Genomic DNA, 22,244 nt, shown 5'->3' with positions numbered 1-22,244 from the left:
TTTTCTATAAACTTTACTTTGCACTGTTGCTGGCCATTTCACATCATTCCTGCACCTATGAGTTTTGTAGATATTCAACTTTTCTTTCTTTCAATGTTTCTCCAGTTCAAATGTTTGCGATATACAATTCCAATTGATTTATTTTCCAGCTCGTTGCATATAAAAGCAGGTGACCATCCAACCATTGTTCGCACCTACAACACACAAATCGATCGACATCAAGCTCATCCACTAGTAAATTAATTATTGTCTTTCTAACATTAATTTATAGCATTGTTGTATGTTTTTCAATTTAACGTTTTTTTTTCACTTTTCAGGCTACTCACCTCTAAAGGTTCTTTACTTTTGCAACGCTCACCCACTGTAACCATACATTTCATTCTTTCATTCTCACACATATTACATTTCAATTGCCCCTTACCTAAAACGAAGGTACACCATTTTTCAATCCTTTTGTTTTGCATAGAAGCTTTTCCTATGCGTTGTTGCAGTTTCTTTATATTTTCTCTTGCCTGTTTCTTTTCATTTCTTTCAATCAAGCACAGTTAATCTTTTTTCCTGTCTATTCAATCATAACTAACGTTTGCACTTTGTCACTACAATACCATGTAATACCGATTCCATGTCTCGACCAAAGAACTCATACATTGCCTTCACTCAATTAGGGGTACACACCATCTTCATCCAATGCATCCTCCAGATATTCTCCACCCCTATCAAATCATTCCATTGTGGAAATTCGGTCTCCATTCAGATTTATTCTTTCCAAACAGTGCAACTCTCGATTGTTGCCAAGTTATTTCTACATAAAAATTGCATTTCCCTTTGAACTGATCATTCTCTCTCCTTGATTGTTGATATTGCCTTTTGCAAAAATTGGAGATGACATTGCTTCTCGACCTTCCTTCACTTTCTCCTCTTATTGATGTCGCGCAACAACAAACAAGTACCAACCATTTTTTGCTTGCTTTTGTCCTTTCTTTTTATTGTGAATTCCATTTATTTGAGACCTTACACACTATCTTTTCTCCATATGCTCAAGTCCAGTTACTCAACCATTGCAACCAAATACCACTATGATCAATGTGTCTGCCACATTTGTTTCTTCCATCCTACTAATGATTGCTCTTTTGGTAAGTTCTACTTTATGCCCTTTTTAAAAAACACTTCATTTGCTTCTCTCATTATTGAAAAGGAAAACTTACACTTTGTCTTTGCAAACATAGGCATTGCAAATTTGGCAACTCTTCTTAGGTTACATTCCTTGAAGTGAGTCTCGAGTTTATTGCAACTGAAGTTCTTCAAAAGAATTTCTCTATGGCTTATGTAATTCATAATTACTATGGTGGCCCAAATCAATCGTACAGTTGTACATAAATTTTAAAAGAAGATACAATTGTTGGGATCCAAGAACATTGAGAGGGGGGGTGGGGGGGGGGTTGAATCAATGTTCTACTGGAATGGAGAAAATTAACCTTATTAATACAACAACTCAGCAACCGGTAAACATAAAAGCATATAACAATAAGCAACAATGCAACCACAAAGATGTTCACACCATAATACCATAGATTTATACGTGGAAAACCTCAAAGAGGAAAAACCACGGTGGGATTGGAGACCCACAATATCTCTCCATTGATTAGATGAATAAATATTACAATATGGGCCCTGCACGTGCAGGAAGGCCAATAGCCTAGAGCACACTGCTCATCACAAAATGAGTCTCACTTACTACAAAAAACATTGGACAACAATCCGCAATGAAGATTGAACTGCAAGTATAGCATCTCCCATGCTTGAGTACAGTTCTGGTTAAGCTCAATAACAAAGGCCTTAAACCTATTGCATAAACCCAACTTGATCACCTATGATCGGCCAAATCCTTTGCATGAATGATAATTACATTATACCATGATCTCCTAACAAAGAGATCTTACATCATATTTATATCAACTCGGGACCTAAACAATTAGGTCGACCACCTAAAAGATAATACAATGAATTCATAACGTAAACCCGCAATCTAATGAATCCAACCGGTAACGCATCAGGAGCATCAACCCACACATTACATAAACCGATCCATAACCTAGTAGAATAACACCTGACCCAACATAGGTCCACACTTGCTAAAGCAATGATCCCAATCAGTCAAGGCTCGAACACAATCACCATCAGGATCCTGAATCCCTACTAGAAGCCGCACCAACACCACTTATGCATAATATCAAAAGATCTTCAACAAAACTCTGTCGGTAAAACCCTTACCGGTAACCAAAAGGCTTACTAGAACAACTGATAGCTTCCGGATCATCAAATCCCAAACCAACTGAATGTGATACACATCAGGAACACATGAATAACCAATCCAAACCAATTTCACAAACCAAATTATACCGGATCCACATGATCTTATCAACCAGAAACCAATCATCCTACTGGGACCAACCAAATACTGGTAAACAGCCAAAGTAGCTAGTGTTGACATCAATGACAAACATCATTGCAACACCTAATCAATTCCTCCAAATTGCCCACAATCTCCCCCTTCGGCATTGATGGCAACGCTAGATGTGAAAAACTTCCAAGTGCCAAGAAATACCAAACAAGTCTCCCCCAATGGAAGACAACCAACAATCTCACCAAGATGATATGACAATGAGGTTCTGAACCAAATACCTATGTACCAATTAACCATCCATAGACCTGAACCAAACTCCCGCAATGGGATACAACCAATTTGAAATTTTGTTTCTCCTCCTTGTGCCAATAATCTCCCCCTTAGATTGAGATCTCTATTAAGCTTTGTTTTACACATAAGTATCTCTCCCCCTAATGTATATAACGCCTTAAGTTTTTCACATGAATATCTCTCCCCCTTTGACATCAATGACATAAATTTGACATAAACATCAAAGAAAAATCATAAATCCTCTGAACCATATGGTTGACTACTCCCTCTGAGTAGTAGCACCAACACATCAATCTAGAATGAATGATAGCTCTGATAATGCATATCCGGTTGATGTCAATCAGCATCACTCAGGTCTCTATTGGAGGGGCAGAAAACCTCAACTTGTCTCTCAAATGCTCAAATGATTCCTCAAACCAATCAGACTTCATTTGCTTCCACCTACTCCTTCATAAAACTTTACTTGATAGAATTACCGGATTCTTTGATATGAATAACTACCGGTACATTACAATCCAACTTTATATCCTTCAACATATGCTTCATCCATAGAACCTGTGTACAATTAGTAGCAGTAGCAACATACTTAGCTTCAATAGTAGATAAAGAAGTACATGACTGATTTTGCTGATCTATGAAATAAGTTTCTTTCCAAGAAAGAAAGCTTCACCGGATGAGCCTATCCGGTTACCTATATCTCTAGCCCAATCCGCATCTGAACATGCTCAAAGTGTAAAGTCATCATAAAACAAAAACGATACCAGAAAATCCTTGAAAATATCTGAAAATCCTAGCTACCAGAGCAAGGATTCAACATAATCAATTCCTTCCTTTTGAGAATATTCATTGCAAACCAATCAAGCCTAGTTCCAATAACATCCAAGTCCATGTGTTGTCCTTTTCTAACTGATCCAATTCCTCTTCCATAGCTTTCATCCAACATTCATCCTTACAAGTTTCAATAACTGATGCCGATACAATTAAAGAAATTAAGCATACCTCATCAATTGCCAACCTTCTTCTTGTCCAATTATCTGATCTTCTGAATGATTCAGTCTGACATACCTAGGAATCTTCTGACTTTCGGTTCCTCTTCCTTGATCTTCAGTTACTGTTGAATTTTTTGATACTGCCAGAGTAACTGGTTTTGCATTCTGTTCCGATATAGGTGTTACCGGTTCAGTTAAGACCATTTCCATTGTCGGTTCTTGCTCATAAATTCTGATTTGACTTCTATTCAGCTTGTCCACCTTGACATTAGTGCTCTCCACAATTTTCTGCAATCTTTTGTTATAACATCTATATGCTTTGCTTTTATTAGAGTGACCAAGAAATATTTCTTCATTACATCTAGGATCAAACTTCCAATTAAATCACCTCTCTTGATACAACATTTACTACCAAAGATTCTGAAATACTTAATTGTAGATGTATGACCAAACCATAACTCATAAAGTGACTTACCGGTAAACCAAACTAGATCCAAGATCCAACAAATCTTTTTTCAGTTAACCTTCAAACTGACTTCCAAAGATCTGAAACAGGCTTTCAGACCACTACCAGGGGGAATGCAAGTTTTGTCATCAATTTGCCTCCCCCTAAGGCGAATGCCTTAGTTATCGAATGAGTTTCTTGTCGGTGCAGGAACATTCTGCTCTGTCGGTTGAGTAACCGAGGTATATCCTTCAGCCAAATGAACATCTGGGGCAATTGATTCTGTCGGTTGAGCCTCAAACTTCATAACCCACTTCTTCTCATGCTCCTTTTGAATGTCATCAACCCGCTGCTTTCCCTTCTCATTAGATTTATCACTTCCTGCCGGTAGGTTCTTGCTTCTGCAAAATTTAGCAATATGTCCTACTTTGTTGCATGCATAACAAGTGACATTGTTCTTCTGAATTGCCTTACTGTAACCTTGACCATTCCTTGACCTGCATTGATTAGCCATATGTCCAAACTTTCCACATGCATGACATTTCACATTCATTCTACAATCTTTTGTCCTATGACCATACTTCTTACAATTTGAACACTGACTGAGAACTGCATTATTAATCTGATTTGCTTTATTTCTACAATGCCTAGCCATATGACCAAATATATTGCACACAAATCATCTACCATTAAATTTATGTGCACTGGTGACCTCTGATTCCAGTTGACCTTTTGACTGAATGTGTTATCCTGATTTGCAGTACCAGAGCTTTCTACATGCTCAAATCCAAGACCTCTAGTGTCTCTAGTGTCCCTTTGATCCTTCAATAATTCATCAAGCTTAGCAGAACTAACCTTGAACTTATCTATGTATTCATTTGCAGCATCCGGATCTCCTCTTAGGATTGTTACCGTTCTTTCCAATTTTTGCCCATTGTTCCGTGATTGCACCAATTCAGTTCTCAACACATCATTCTCATGCGCCAACCTATTGCATTCCTCAGATCTGTCTTTCAGAGATATAGCAAGATTTTCTTCATTTTTCTTCCGGTCTTTAATCTCCTTGGACATCCTCATAGTTAGGGCTTGCATTTCATTCTTTATGACAATATTCTCCTGACTTAGCTTCTGCCATTGTTCCTCAAGGGCATCCTTCTCTTCATCATCATGATTTTGTAAAAGTTCCCTCCTTTTAGCTTGAACAGATGACAACCTCTCCTATAGGATAAGAATGAATTTCTTCGTAGATCTCAACTCATCTTGCATCTTCCTGTTCCTCAATATTTCAGCATCATAGTCTTCAAGTGCTACTTGAAGTTCCTTCCTTAAACTTATCTGCATAGATTTCGGATACTGGATCTTCCTTAAGCTGTTAAACTTACTCTGAGGCACCAAGCTCTGATACCAATTGTTGGGATCCAAGAACATTGAGAGGGGAGGGGAGGTGGGGAGGGGGGTGAATCAGTGTTCTCCTAGAATGGAGAAATTTAACCTTATTAATACAACAACTTAGCAACCAGTAAACATAAAAGCATATAACAATAAGCAACAATGCAATCACAAAGATGAACACCATAACACCATAGATTTCTATGTGGAAAACCTCAAAGAGGAAAAACCGTGGTGGGATTGGAGACCCACAATATCTATTCCACTGATCAGATGAATAAATATTACAATAAGGGGTTTGCACATGCAGGAAGGCCAACAGCCTAGAGCACACTGCTCATCACAAAAGGAGTCTCACTGACTACAAAAAACATTGGACAACAATCCGGAATGAAGATTGAACTAAAGTATACCATCTCCCATGCCTGAGTACAGTTCTGGTTAAGCTCAATACCAGAGGCCTTAAACCTCTTGCATAAACCTCACTCGATTACCTATGATCGACCAAATCCTCTGCATGAATGATTATTACATTATACCATGATCTCCTAATCTACAAAGAGATCTCACATCATATTTATATCAACCCGGGACCTAAACAATTAGGTTGGCCACCTAAAAGATAATACAATGAATTCATAACTTAAACCCACAATCTAATGATCAACCAAGTTGACCTAAGACCGAAACAACATAATCCAATCAATGAATCCAACTAGTAACGCATCGGGAGCATCAACCCACACGTTACATAAACCGGTCCATAACCTAGTAGAATAACACCAGACCCAAAATAGGTACACACACGCTAAAGCAATTATCACAATCAGTCAAGGCTGGAACACGATCACCATCCTGAATCCCTACTAGAAGCCACACCAACACCACTTATGCATAATATCAAAAGATCTTCAACAAATCTCTGCCAGTAAAACCCTTACCAGTAACCAAAAGGCTTACTAGAACAAGTGATAGCTTCTGGATCATCAAATCTCGAACCAACTGAATGTGATACACATCACGAACACATGAATAACCAATCCAAACCAGTTCCACAGACCAAAGCATACCGGAGTATACCGGATCAACATGATCTTATCAACCAGAAACCAATCATCCTACCGGGACCAACCGAATACCGGTAAACATCCAAAGCAGCTAGTGTTGACATCAATGACAAACATCATTGCAACACATAATAAATTCCTCCAAATTGCCAACAATAATATACCTCTTTCCTTCACGTATTCAAAACTTAAAGGTTGTTTATCTTTCAGATCTATGTGCAAATTTCAAGATTCACATAGTTGTGCAACTTCCCTTTCCTACTTTTCGCTTTTACTATGTACAAAAACAATCTACACAATGAATTTATATGATTCATTTTCCTATGTTGTTGACCTAATTTATTTTTTCCTTAAATATTGCAAGTATATATAACTTATTTGTATGATGCATTAAACTGTCCACAATGTTATTTGATAACCACCTTTCACTACTTTGCTTCTACTAATCACATTTTATCATATCGATTATATTTCTTTTCTATTACTTGTAATTTAGAAGAAACAAACTCTTAATGTTGCGTATTTATGTCCTTTTGTCATTTCTTTAAAAGTCAAACAATACTATTTAACAATTCAAATAATCATTTTGCACTCAATTTCCAAACAAATAAACCCAAACTTTCAATTATCTTCGCTTGGATCAAATGTTCAACACAACTAACTCGTACAAATATCACATATTTTTATATTGTTTCCATGGATTAATTCCACGCACATAAGTGACTCATATTTGTCTTTACTTTGCAAACTTTTCTAATTTACCTTGAATAAATTTAAACCCCCCTAACATAAATTACAACCCTCACCTTGTTCTCTAACTACTAATGATGCATATTTTCGTTGTTTTCTCATTTCTTTATAACTAATATAATATTGTCTACCGATATACAAAAACTTTGTGCAGTCAATTGTCAAACAACTAACTAAGCTTATGATTGTCTTAGCTTGGATTGAAGATTCAACACAACTAGCTAATACTAATAATGCATATTGCTATATTGTTTGCACACATTAATAATTCCACGCACAAAAAACTAACTCATATTTTGATGCAGAGGTGAGGGTGTAGATGCAAACTAGACATAAACACAAACAACTTGACAATGGAAAGGATTCACAAAGGAAGATCCCTTACCTGATTCACCTTCGCAACTTGGTGACAACCATTCATGGCTACAAATGCAACTTTTATGGACCACACAAAACATCAACTAGACAATTGATTTTATGGCCTTTAAGGCATTGGAGGACACCAAACACCACAATAAAACACTCTGCAACTGCCCTTGTTAAGGACCAATTGCATTCCCTTCACAATGCACACCTAGTCCTAGTAGCCCTCCAATTCGGGTTTTTGGCACTTAACTCTTTGATCCTTGACCTCTGATACAAAAGGACAGATTTAGACATGCATTTGGGAGTTGTACAACATACTTGTAATTGACCCTATGGTGTTTTGGAACATACTGACCAAAAATTGACTGGTAAGGGTTTTAGAGGCTCAATTAGCCTTATTTTGCAAAGTGGCTACCCCACAATTGCACTCAAATTCTCAACCAATAGATCTAACAGATGTAGTTCATCACCAAGCCAACAAATCAATAGGTTTTGGGTGCCCAAACTCTCTGGTTTGCATCAGGCCTACACATTTCTTCAATTTGCCCCTATTTCTAAGCCTCTCACATAGAAATGTCAGTTTAAGGCTTCCTCAAACTTGCACTAGACTTGATCTCCCGCTCTCTAACCATTTTGAACATTGAAAGGACACATAGAGCCTCCATTCTACCAGGTTTGGCAATTTTCAACGGTGGCATGGGGAGATTTTCATGACTTTGTGACCAAACCCTTGCTACCTAGGGTTTTAGAACAACTTCCAGAAAAATGCTTATAACTCCCTCAATCCTTTGTGAAATATGATCAAACAAACTTCAGAGCGAAGTAGATTCACCACTCTTCACATCTATACAGGTCACCAGGCATAATGTTGTTGTACAAAAACCGTACAGACCATTGAAACACGGAAAAATCAGAAGTTTTGTAGGAAATCAGATTTGCTCTTGTTTGTATTGCTTCCAAACTTCACCAAAAACCAAGCCCCGACCACATGGAGGCTTTTTAAACATGTCTACATCCATTCCCAACGGTCCCTAACCACCTTTAAGTTGGTGATCATTGGGTTACAAATCTTGCAACTTTACTTTATGCAAAGTGCAAAGTTGTCAAGCAACTTTTGCATTTTGTTGACAAAAATTTGTGAACCGACCCTAACCGACTTCTAATCACCAAATACATGATTAAGGAGGCCAAATGGGCCAATTACAACATTACCCTCAACATTTGACAATTTGTTACATTTTGACATCATCATGACAATATTTGCTCATATAGGACCAATGGCCAACATGACTCACCAATTGAGTTCAAACTCATTACAAATTGTCCATAAGACCTTATTAAACCTTAACGTGACATAAAACATGAAAGAAAAAGAAAAAAAACTCCAACTAGCCTCATGGAGGCATGAAATCTCTTGGGTGCCCTTGCACCATGTTTGTCTTTATTTTGCAAAGTTTATGAATTTATCTTGCATAAAATTCAATCCACCTAACATAAACTACAATCGTCCACCTTATTCTCACATAGTTTAAACTTTACCTTTGCATTTCATAAATATCATTAATGTACCTATACCTTTTTAACATATTAAACTCCACTTCCACTTCCACGCAAAGAATGCATCCTTCATTTTCTAGACCTTGATCAAAGGTGTGCCTATGACCTTATGTTATAAACGATAGCTACCCTTCATTCCATTGTCAAATACTTCGACACACCAATACCAAACCAATTTATGCCTCTTCCTTCCTTGCGTTGCAACCTTCCAAATTACATCGCCTTAACTCAAAATACTATTTCAAACTAGATATCACAAAAAAATCGCTTATCTAAATTTCTAAATAGCGCACACTTCATAGCAAACACTTGCCTCAAAACAAAGTACATGTACATGACAAAAAACACCCCACAAAAGACAATGAAAATTTTTTGCCCACATAAATTAACAATTTGCTTGCATTGATACCAACTAAAAAAAGAAACATTTGTAGTTATTAATTCCCTATTGCTTTTCTGTTCAACTTTGCCCCTCACTTTTCCGAATTTGTGGTTTTCTTCTATAACAAAATACGCTCTCACTATCTATAATAGTACCATACTCCGAGCATTTGACACTTTGTTCCAAATTCCCTACACTAAATACTTATACATAGCATTCATTGCAAGAAATCCCTCAAATCTATGTTGTCATAAAACAATATACAATACAACTAGTATTGTCGGGAAGCATTTAATATTCCACTTCCATTCCAACACCAAAAAAAAAAATCCACCAAAAGAAAATACAATGCCTCGTTAAACATATTTGCTTGGCCAAAAAAATGAGAAACACCTTAATAAAACAAATGAAATGCTTCAAAAACATACACCAAACTAAAAAAAATGACAATAATACAGAACAAACATCATCCCACGCTTTTTGCATCGTTTAATCATGCAAATTAAGTGCACTCACGGTTTGGTGCACCAACACTTCAAAATTTACAAAACAAAACCCTCTCCCCTTAACATATCCACTTAAACACTTTTGCCTAGACAGTTCTAGAATTGCATTGAATACCTCATTCCAAATACCTTGCCTATCGGCTCCTTATTGCATGCAAACCATGCAACTACTAGTCTAGGAAATTTGGGTTTAATGATTTGTTTGATAATTTTGATTTGCTAAAGATAATAATTAGAGAAGGACGATGCAAATATTACTATGATTTAAATGATGAGAGAAGCATTAGTGGAATCACTTTTCTCACATATAAAAGGTAAATTTTAAACTAACTAAATTATATTATAATTAGATAGTGAGTTATAAATTAAGTGCATAGCATAGTCAAATAAAAGTCTTAGATTAAGAAGTACTTAGCATTCTACAATCAAATAAATGAAATGTAAAAAGAAATATACTACAAATTTTGTACAACCTTTGTGTCATGTCATTAATTCAATTCAATAAACCTTATAGATCTACTTTACTTTTTTATGCTATCGAGTATTGGTTTGTGTTCAAACTAACAAACTTTTCACAAGCTCTTATTGAATGCTCTACCCCCATATTTGATTGATTGAAAATTTGATGCCACAACAAAGTTAGAATAATGAATAGTTTTTTTATTTGTGTAATGCCCCACCAGGAACCCTATAGGGAAACAACACATCTAGGCAACTAAAAGGTGAAATATTTAAATAAAAAAAAAGATTAAGTGCATTAATTATAACATTGCACGTTTATTAACACAACAAAAGTCTAACACATGATCCTAAAGGGTTACCAACGAAGATTACTTCGAAACTAAACAACTACAAAAGGTTAATCCAATTATCCATCTAATTAGGAAATTCAATTGCAATTAATAAAACCATTCTTATAAAAGTGAATCCCATATTGAAAGATTAAAAGGGTTACAATATATTTATTTTCAATGATTCATTTACACATAAGAAGAAAGATAACTGATATAACATACATTCCATTGAATTAAGATTACAATATTCAATAATTATATGGCTTCCAATAATACATATGAAATACATAGGTTACAATGCAAAGGTTACATAGTTTACTGTTACAATGACCACATGGTCTCAAATATACAATAATCTCAAACAAGAGCTGATACATGAGTCACGAACCAAGAAACACCAGTGAAGCCGATCCTCGCATGAAGGTATGAACAAAGATATCCGATGGGAAGTGGCACTACCACCCGACCATGTGATCCCAATGTGGAACAACCCCACCGTGTTGGGAGATAGCAGAAGACCCTCAAGCAAGCAAAACAACCAAGTACAACAATACAACATGACTCCACAAACCCATGTGACTCAACTCACAACACAAGTGACCCTAAGGAGAGAGTGTCATCACATGGTTTAAGGTGGTTACGCTAGGTAGGCCTCCATAGGTCCCGACCCCCATCCTGGGTTATCCTAGTAACCTCTCTCGAACCCCCGGCTCCATCTAAGCATTATGCGGACCCTACCAATCCCTTCGTGAGGACAAGGTGGTAGGTTTGCCATTCCAGGTCTTCTCACCACATCCTGAGCCTATACAAACACTCAACCATGTGCGAGACACATTATCTTAATTAAATATTTCAGCTACCCACCCCCTAATCAATTATTAGGTTATCACTTCTTAACTGACTTTCGAGGGGTTATCCTGCCATCCACTTTGGGTGTGGCCCCCGCTCGAAAGCCACTCTCTCTCATAGGACACTAATAGGAATGGTCTAGCTACGAGAACTCTATGGCGAAACTGACAGCCATATCTAATCCTGACAAACTACAGGTGAAGGATACACAAATCATAAACCCAGGATTGACCATTTGGAATAAAACACACAATGGCTCACATCAACAAGGTTACACAACAACACCTAACCAAGGGGTATAAACAACCTTTACAACATGACAACAACTCGAAATCAGATTTACAATGAAATATGCTTTTACCAGAAAATACCATTTATTCTAAAGATCCTATAACAGACAATCTTTTTAAAATAGTAAAAAGCATTAATTACTTGCAAATACGGATATTTCAGAAAAATAGAAAATACATCTTTATTGATATAAGAATAGCAGAGTTGTCATTTGTTCAATAAGACTAAATTTAAACACATAAAAATTGACCCCTTAACATATTACCATGATTAAATAACGAATCTAAATATAAGCTTTTTTGAATATATATATATATATATATATATATATATATATATATATATATATTAAAACATAAATTTATTTGCACAATATTAATAATACTCAATTAATAAAATGCTCAAAGTTTAAAAAAAATTATATATATATATATATATATATATATATATATTAAACATAAAAATAATAAAAATCCTAATTAAACTATACTGGGCACGAAACTCGAAACTTAACATATACTGGAAGCACACGAAAACAGGGAGGTGAAGTTATTGTTTGCCTTGGTAGCCTTTTGCTACCCTACAGTAGCATGCTACTCGTAAGGTAGCCCTGGTACCCTACGGTAGCAAGCTACCGACCCCCTCCCCTTTGATTTTTTTTTTTTTTTAAAAAAAAATTAAATTAAATTTTAATTTTACACAGAGAATAAAATTTCAATACTCTTTTTTTTTTAAAAGGGAAATTTCAACAGAGATTTTAAAATCTCAACATCTCCACTCTGAGACAACAAAGTCTAATAAAACACAGCATAAAAAAATTAAAAGAGAAACTAAAATTACACAGATTAATTACTGGAAAAGAAACTCATAAAAACATCCAACCTCTGTGACAAAACAGAGAGGCAAAACCTCATCTCTTTTACAAAAATTTCTTCGATAAGCAAAGGAGGGTAAACCTGGCAAAAAGCATAACCTCCTACATTTTCACAAAATCAAAGCTAGATAATTACACAGAAAGGAAACAAATAAAACATTTAATCACATATAAAATCAAGACTCAACCAGAAATGGAAACAACCATATTCTAGTAATTTTTTCTTTTACAAATACACGCCAGAAAACTACAGAGACAGGAAAGATTTGAGCTAATATTAAAAATAAATAACCAAGTAGAAGATATCCAATTTCAAAAGCTTTCCTGGAAGATCTTCGAGGAAGAGCTCATGCACTCCTTCCTTCCAGATCCTTATTTCTCCAACATACATCCAAGAAATTTTTTAAAATTTCTTCGACTGCCCCTTTCCCGTGAACCCCCAAAAATAATTTTGAAAAATATATTTAACCTAAACTTTTTTAGGTTGAAAATATTTTCCTCTTCAAAATAATAATATTCCCTTTTTTTAAAACTAAAAAAGATTTTATTTTATTTTCTAATTTCCACAAGAAAAACAAATGAAACTGCAATTTCCCAAAAATCATTACTTTCCTTCTTATTTTTCTTTTCTCATTCCCATTTAATTAACTTTCTAAAAAATTATTTAAGGAAAGTAAATCAACTTGATTTTATTTATTTCTAATATATTTTTAAAATCTAGAGAACAATAATTGCATTTAATTTTATTTATTTTCCCACTAAAGTTTAAATAAAATTATATTTCTAAAATAATGAAATTTGCAAACTTAATAAGGGAAAGTAATTTTTAAAAAAAATAAAAAAATCTTGAGAACAATAAATGCAATTAATTTATTTTCTACTAAATTTAAATAAAATTATATTTCTAATATAATGCAATTTGCCACTACATTTAATCACTTCAATTAATTAATTAAATTCATACTCACTTAAAACATTATAATTCATAAATTAAATATGCTAACTATAAAGTGACGCCATAAACTCAAATAATTAATCTAATCAACTAGGGCACACAAACCGAGAAAACCCAAACAAAGACTCTGATAAAGTCAAACAAATCGACTCGACGGTTGAACAAAACCAAAAGGGACGACCGACTGACAACACTCACAAAAGTGTAACTGAGGTACAATTAGGGTCAACCACGATCTCCTCCACTCCCATCGGACAAATAAGACACGCTCAAACCTGTGAAGCCAAGTGGAAACGATACCTCGTACCTACCCGGTTCTTGTACCTACAATGTCCTGCATCATCGAACCACATATGCATATATACAATTATAGAATACACGACACACACACCGATGAAGGAGAAACGTGACATTACCCATCTCAGCGGAGTGAGTGAAGGAAAATTATCCCCTCGCATCCAATACACTCGCAGACACGCAACATATAATTACACATTGCATAGATAAAGTAAAGTGTCAGTACATAGCAATAATCCATAAAATACCACAAATCACAAGTACTTAAATACTATAAATAAAGTGGGCATCCCATATCTAGATAGAGCATGAAATAATGTCATATAAGTTTGAATACCACATAATGGTAATGTATCCACTGAAAGTAAACCATAATAAAATATGAGGCTAATAAGTTCAATCAAGGAGGGGTACTATAATTTGTGTCAAAGTCCTCGAACAATCACACATCAAATTTCTTCAATGAGTACCTTAAATGCCATGTTTGAGTAACAAAAACTAATCCTATAGGATACTCAATGTTTTCTCCTTCTATTATAGGGTATCTTCATTTTTTTACCTCTACACAATGACACAAATAATAATATGTTTCTTTTTCATTGCCTTCATCCACAACAATTGCATAAACATGACCTACATTCAATTGTGTAATTAATGATATTAATTCAACAAATAATACAAAAATACCACCATAATAAGTTAAAACTTTAATTTTTATTAGATAATACATCTACTAACATATGTATATTTTAAAAAATCAATGTAAAATATGTTGAGAGATCAAATTTCAAAATGTGTAAACTTTATCTTAGAACCCTAATCCTAATTGAACCCAAACCATTATTCTAATTCCATTTGAACCCTAAGCCTAACTATAACCCTAATTTAACACTAACCATATTTATATCCTAACCCTAACTTTAATCATAACCTTAAATTTGATTTATTATATGGAACAGTATAAAGCCTTGAATAACGGTATCGATATTTGAAAATGTTATTAATTAATAAACTTGAAAATGACGTCAAATGAAAAACATTAGAAACTTAATTTAAAAAAAGACAAACTAAGTAGTTGGATAAAAAAATTTAGTGAGCTCTAAGAAGCATCAAGCTCTTACTACAACCTACTACAATTTTGATTTCATTATAAAATATACTATTGAATAGTAGCAATGCACATTGTATAGAAGCATATCTATCGACTTAAACTTTGAGACTTTCATTATGTTACATCTATACACTATAATGAAGTTTAGTTGGTGATTATGAATTTCTAGTTGTTATTAGAAATTTTTATTTATTTTTAGATCAGAGCCAACCCACCTAGATCTAGAGTACAAAATGCAATCATGACAATATTTAATTGTTAGAGCTTTTGAAAAAAAATGTGTAGCCGGTAGTTTTTTCATAGTAAATAAAAAATGTTTTGTTAAGTAGTAATTGGCAATGTAACGATATTTATTTCGGAGTAGTTGTTGATGGTTGTTGACCATACACATTATTATTGATTGTACACATTACGTTCTAGAATAAAGGATACATCTTTCTGACCATGTTTTGATGTTATGCTCTTATGTTACTTATGATGTGAATGTCAGTTACCACTTATTCTACATAATATAAATCACATTCCTTTCAAGAGTAAACACTCTGATTAAAAAAATTGATGTAAGCAAGAATTATACCCCATTCCAAAATATCTTACTATCATTCTCAGGAACTAAAAAAATCTGACAATGACAATATTCGCAAAATTCTAGTGCATAATTTAAATTGTGCACCATTCTTGATCATAATTCCTAGTCTATGGAAGAGGATAATTCTTGATGTTTAATCCAGTGTAGTGTAGAATCCTTATTTTAAGTACTATACTGCCACATCCCCAAAGTGTTATTGACCTCTTGTCATGAACATTTTTGGAAAATCAAAGCTATAACATTGGTATATTACAAAGTACTCTAACACTTTGGCATCACTATTTGTGTTGCATTTAAAAATTTCACTAGATGATTGATTTTTGGATAACCTTACTTGGTCATGATTTTCATTGGGAAGAGACTGTTCCTAAAGATCGAACAACCTTCAATTTGACATCAAAAGGAGAGTTTCTTGCATGAGTAGATCCAGATGTCTTAGTTTTCATTCCAGTTAAAAAGAAAGCTCCGAGTATAGTCTTTGAATAGAAAGGAAAGTCTTGTGCACCCAGGGGAGGGGACATGACTTTTAGATTATCTGCATCCATTAAATCTGGTGGATTTGCTACTTGTCCTTATGAGAATGACACCTTGCAGGAATCAAAGGAGCAGAGTGTGGAATAATATATGAATCCCTAGATACCATCCTTGTTGTTGGACCTAAAGAATACTATGTAGAGCCTCCATTATAACCAAAAAAGAAATTTGTATTACTAAAATCCCTCTCATCCCAAGAATAATTTTGTGAATAGGAGGAAGAATAATTGTGTGTATCATTATTCTATTAAAGGCACCACATGACTCTTCCACTTCCACCCCTTTTCACTAATGTGCTTCATTCTTATGACTGTTCGTTTAACAGGGAATATTACTCTTCCAGTATCATCATCCAACCTTGAAAAAAACAAAAACCATTCTACCACTACCATCCAACATTCACCTGTCAAATCCACATCAAATTTATTCAAAAAACGTTTTTGTCTATAAAGGTTGATTGCATCCATATATAACTGATATATGCCTCTTGGCATAATAATACCTAATTGAACTAGATTTGAAATATGGTTAAAGTCAATTGATGAGATCATCTTGGTGAGTTGTGGTGCTTTGAAAGTTGATACATCTCAAGTGGGCTTAAAATTTTAGCACACTACTCATCAACTTTTTTGAATCACACTCATTCCAACTAAAATATAGACATGAATTACACTCATTCCAATTAATTTGCTTTGTATGAATAGTTCATGAACCTATATTTAAACATCAAAAAAGAGTGGTATGCGCTTGATCCTGTCAATGTACAACAATCTTTATATTTGCAATGTTAGCTTCATATACCAACCAAAAAATATATAAACTAATATTTACTTTCAATAGTTGGACCCATTATAGAGTCGCGTTGTTCAATTTTGAATTTTGCATTTGTCAACTTTGATTTATGATTCAAGAGCATCCCTGGTTCTTGGCAATCTTGCATCAACCAAAAACATTTCTTTTCAGTTTGTTTTCTATTTTGCAGTTCCGACATTTATTTTTGCTTTTTCTTGCATTTGCTCACCGGATCTTGCGGAGCTAGATTTTGATCAAGGACATAATCATCTACCTTATTCCTGGTCCGCGGGACGTTTGGATCTTTTTTCGGCAAGTTATCGATTCCAATATCTGGGACAATTTCCTGGCTTAGAACACCGGAACTACTTGGACCTATTTTGGCTTTGGTGAATCTTGCAAATCATTTTCATAGCTTGTGAAATTTCAATTTGTTGTTTCCAACATTCCTTGGTGTATGGCCGACCTTCCCTTTGGTCCGCACTTCATCCTTTGGATTTTCCTAAGGATTTTCATTGGCGGAGGCCGACTTGGTGGTTTTACATGTTTCTTCAAGTTCATCGTTGTTTAATTCTTCTTGGGTCAACACGGATCCCTCTAGATCATATAAATCAATGTAATTTAGCTTGTAGTAATCAATATTTAGAACCGGGAAGATCTATCTTTTGGATAAGTGGTCCGATGTTGATCGAGACTGTAATTGAGTATGTCTATAATTGGCCAGTGACTCGAATCTTGTAGCCTGCATGTTGTCAACAGATTGCAAACAGTTTTTCATGATATAATCAATTGCCTCCATCATCTTGTCTTGCTTTCGTTATGTTTTACTCTTGCTGCACAGTCCATATAGATCTAATTGAGGTCCCTCCTCACTGTGACAACACCAAGTGGTATTAGAACGAGATTTCGTTCCAGAGAGTGTTGTCCTAAAGATTTTTGTTGTGGGGTGGCGGATTGTGGATCCGACATGTAGCTGCAGAGGACTGGCATGAAGATGGTGCGAAGAGGAAATAGGAATGGTGGAGCGCATGGGAATGCAGACTCTGCTGTAATGGAAATGTTGAGAGGAATTGCAGTCCGGTTGGAAGATGTTGAAAAGGCCCAGAGAAGAGGTTGACATATTGAAGATGTGAGCGAAGATTAGGAAGAAGAAGCACCGACAGAACAAGTAGCAAATCCATCGGCGATCGATCTAGATAAAGAAAGGTTCTTGAGGGTTTTGAGTAGGGCAAATACCAAACCACATTTTACCCCACTGGAGTATGATGGCAAGTTGGATTCCGATTAATTAATGGATTGGATCTCGAAGATGGAGAAGTATTTTGATTTTCAGAATACTGCAGAAGAAAGAAAGGTGAAATATGCATGTACTAGGTTGAAAGGTCATGCATCTCTTTGGTGGGAACATTTGCAGGTTGATAGGCAAAGAAGAGGTAAAGAGAAGATCAAATCATAAGAGCGGATGGTCGCCAAGTTAAAATCAAAATTTATGCCAACTGATTACCAAATAAATCTGTTTCGGAAGTTACAGAACTTGAAGCAGAAGGAATCAAGTGTGAAGGAGTACATCGAAGCATTTTACAAGTTGAATATCAGATCCGAACATGTTGATGATAAGGTTGAACTAGTTGCGAGATATTTGAATGGGTTGCGGATTTCTATACAAGACGAACTCAATTCGATTAAGTTGCGGAGTGTTGAGGAAGCTTACCAATATGCCCTAAAAGAAGAGAAGTTGAACAAAAGACGAGAGCAAAGACAAAGAGGTAGAGGTGGAAGGTTTTCCGGAGGAAGATTTCAAGGAGGAAGAGGATATTCTAGAGGAGAGAGAACATGGAAGATCTATCTTGAAGATAAGTGGTTCGGTTTTGACCGAGACTGTAATTGAGTATGTCTGTAACCAGCCAGTGAGCCGAATCTTGTAGCCCGCTTGTTGCCAGCAGATTGTGATCAGTTTTCATGAAATAATTCATTCAGTTCTGCATTGCCTCCATCATCTTGTCTCTATTCTGTTGTGTTTACTCCTGTTGCACGGTCCTGATAGATCTCATTGAGGTCCCTCCTAAGCGTGACTACACCAATTTATCTTTGTACTAAAAAATTTTGTGCTAAGCTCTTTTAATACATACTTCTACATCATCATGCTCTCATTTTCTATACTCAACTTTAGAGAAATTCTATATAAGTGTTAAACACCACTTGTTTTATGCATCCTACTCAACCAATATAATATTCAAGAGTTCTTAAATTGTGATTCACAATTATTTGATTATACAATATACTAATCAAATATGATTTTTTTACTACTCAAATTATTGTAGAACATTTTGAAAGCAACCGTTCAAAAACTTTGTAAAATATATGTGATCGTTAGTAATATAAAAATGGCACTTTGTAAATATCTTTCTATCTTCATATATTAAATGCATGAATGAATGTTATATGCACAAATATAACAATCTTAGTGGAGTTTTAGTATTGTGATTGAATTTCATTTTGTGATTGTAATGCATCATTCTCTACACAATATATAATTGAAATGATGATATGAAGAAAAATCTGTCCTTAGATAAATTGAATTGGAAATCCAACCATTGAGCTTTATGTATATTGAATACATGAAAATTAAAAAAATATAAGAATTTATAAAGATTCAAAGCAATAGTGTAACCTTTTACCTTGAGTAGAAATGAAGTGCATCCAATATCTCCAGTTGATGCACTCTTTGTGATTTATCAACTCTTAGAATGTGGTTTCTTAGTACACCATCAATATAATTTTAGGATTAAGATGAAAGATTAAGAAAATGGTAGCACAAGGATTTGATAAAAGTGAATGTGAAAAGATGATAAAATGGAAGAGAAGGTCTACAATTTATTATTTCTTTTCATGTAAACAATCAACTACAAAGATGTAATGTTTAATGGTTGGCTAGGGTTTGAAGAATATGAAGGCATGGATTAAAGGCTTAGCCTTGTGACTATTGTCACCAAGATTGCACCCATGATGCCCAAGATTGCACCTGTGATGCTTGAGCTGAAAGGTCAACAATCTTGTGAAACATTGGAAGATTTTCAGTCTTGTGGGTTGCCTATGGTGGAAATTGACCTCTAGAGTGAGTTGGATCTCTTTGATGAACCTCCTGTATACTTGACTTGATGGGGAAAAGGATAGGTAATTGCTTGAATGGGAACCTATCCTAAGAGGTGATGCACCAAAACTTTAAGAAGCCTACTCAACTACATTGAAACACAATGCATTTTAATAAAAGAAATCTTTTTCATCATAGCTCAACTAAGCATGCAATACATCAATATTTCATAGAAAAGGGCTAATTTTAGAGCTTGCTTGAAGGAAAATAAAATATTCTCACAACTTCAAACTACTAATACTAGTTGAACACAATCTATAACCTATATTACTATGCATCTTCTTGCATTAATGTTGTTTAAAGGAGACAACATCAAAGGATTCTAAAAAGAATCACAAAAACTTCATCAAATCAATTGCTCAACACAATACACAAAGTATTGAAAAGGAAAAACTACTGCTTCTATTGAAAAATAAAAGAATATTACAGTTGAGAATGCTTCTGTAAGCTACAATCTTCATGCCCAGTTGAAAAGCAAAGGCAGAAAAAAAGGAACCACTAAAGAAAAGAAAAGAATGAAGATTTATAGAAGAAGAGGCTTCAAAATATCTGAAGATGAACTGAACTTGAACTCTCCTTCATTCATGAGCTTAGCTGGAACTGAAAGTCTCTTTCTTGAAAATATCTCCATATTGCATGAAAATAGCCCTTGGGTCGAATTTGAGCAAAAATCATGCAAAAAAGGGGGTCCAAACTGACTGAAACTGGAAGTGAACTGTCTCAAAGGTTGTCTTGACTAATGGTCGACCCATGTGAGGTCATAAACTAATGTGTAATTGTTGCATGTGCTCTGAAAACTCATCTTTTGAAGGCCTTGATGCATGAGTTAAAATACCACCTTGTCATGATAATGCGAATTGATACTTAATCATTAGATGATGCATGATCCTAGGAGCTGGTGATCACACTTTGAATTGATATACAAGATGTAGCTCAACAATTTGAATGATGAAATTCAACCAATGTCTAAATTTCAAAGAAAATATATATTTAAGAAAATGAATATCTATCCTCTTTACTAAGAAATGCATCAACCTAATTAGGAAACTGCTTGTTCACTGTAGATAGCATATTGCAACCAAAATGATATGTCCTTATTACACTGGTTTTTGTAATAGGCCAGCCTTTTATATGACATATTTATTCTTTTCTCTCATAGGTCTGCTCTTGAAAAGTATTGAGTTGTAAATCTACTCTTTGATCTTGATTGGAATTGCTACTCTATTAATAGAGAAATGATCGTTGCTCCTTTTCTATTGTTGTAGGACTGCACTTGAATGCTTTAACAGGACTGTTCATTATTGTATTGACCTCATTGACTGTCCCAAGACATGGATGTTTATGATGACTATGTCAGCATGTTGATTGACTTTAATCACATTTTGACTTGTCCTTTGAGCTATCTTCTCTCTATTTTGTGATTACCCCTTGAATGACTATATATTGTCTCTTATGTCTTGGCTATTGTGTAATCTTCTGGAAGCCTGCAAAATAAATTCCTTACTATTCTTTCTTTTGACAGTGAATTCTTCAATAATTTTGACCCTTTGTTGTTAATATCACTGCTATGATTGAACAATCTCTTCTCTTTCTATTCCAAAGACTGTTTTGGCGCTATGATTTCCTCGTTATATGGAATAACAATAGAACTTCAAAATTATTTTTGTCTTTCAAAGTTGATTGATCTTGTAATCACCATGCCCACCAAGGTTAATACATGCTCACATGATGAAAACCCTTATTATACGGGGTCTTGTTGGGAACAAAAGATCTTTCATGTCAATGGCTTCAATCAAATCACCATTCTAAGTTAGGACTGCACTACCATTAACATTTCTTGCATGCCCATTGACAGTGTAAA

General features: G+C 34.8%; 1 long non-coding RNA gene across 1 annotated transcript in view; it reads left to right on the top strand.

The window, feature by feature from the left end:
- Positions 1-21,866, top strand: part of LOC131874504 (uncharacterized) — a 78,344-nt gene extending 56,478 nt beyond the window's left edge. Inside the window, exon 3 of the long non-coding RNA XR_009371855.1 lies at positions 21,649-21,866. This is a non-coding gene — a long non-coding RNA (uncharacterized LOC131874504). The remainder of the gene's footprint in view (positions 1-21,648) is intronic.
- Positions 21,867-22,244: the final 378 nt, after the last annotated feature.

The sequence above is a fragment of the Cryptomeria japonica genome, chromosome 3, assembly GCF_030272615.1.
Source record: "Cryptomeria japonica chromosome 3, Sugi_1.0, whole genome shotgun sequence".
Classification (NCBI taxonomy): domain Eukaryota; kingdom Viridiplantae; phylum Streptophyta; class Pinopsida; order Cupressales; family Cupressaceae; genus Cryptomeria; species Cryptomeria japonica.
This window is presented reverse-complemented; position numbering and strand designations above follow the sequence as displayed.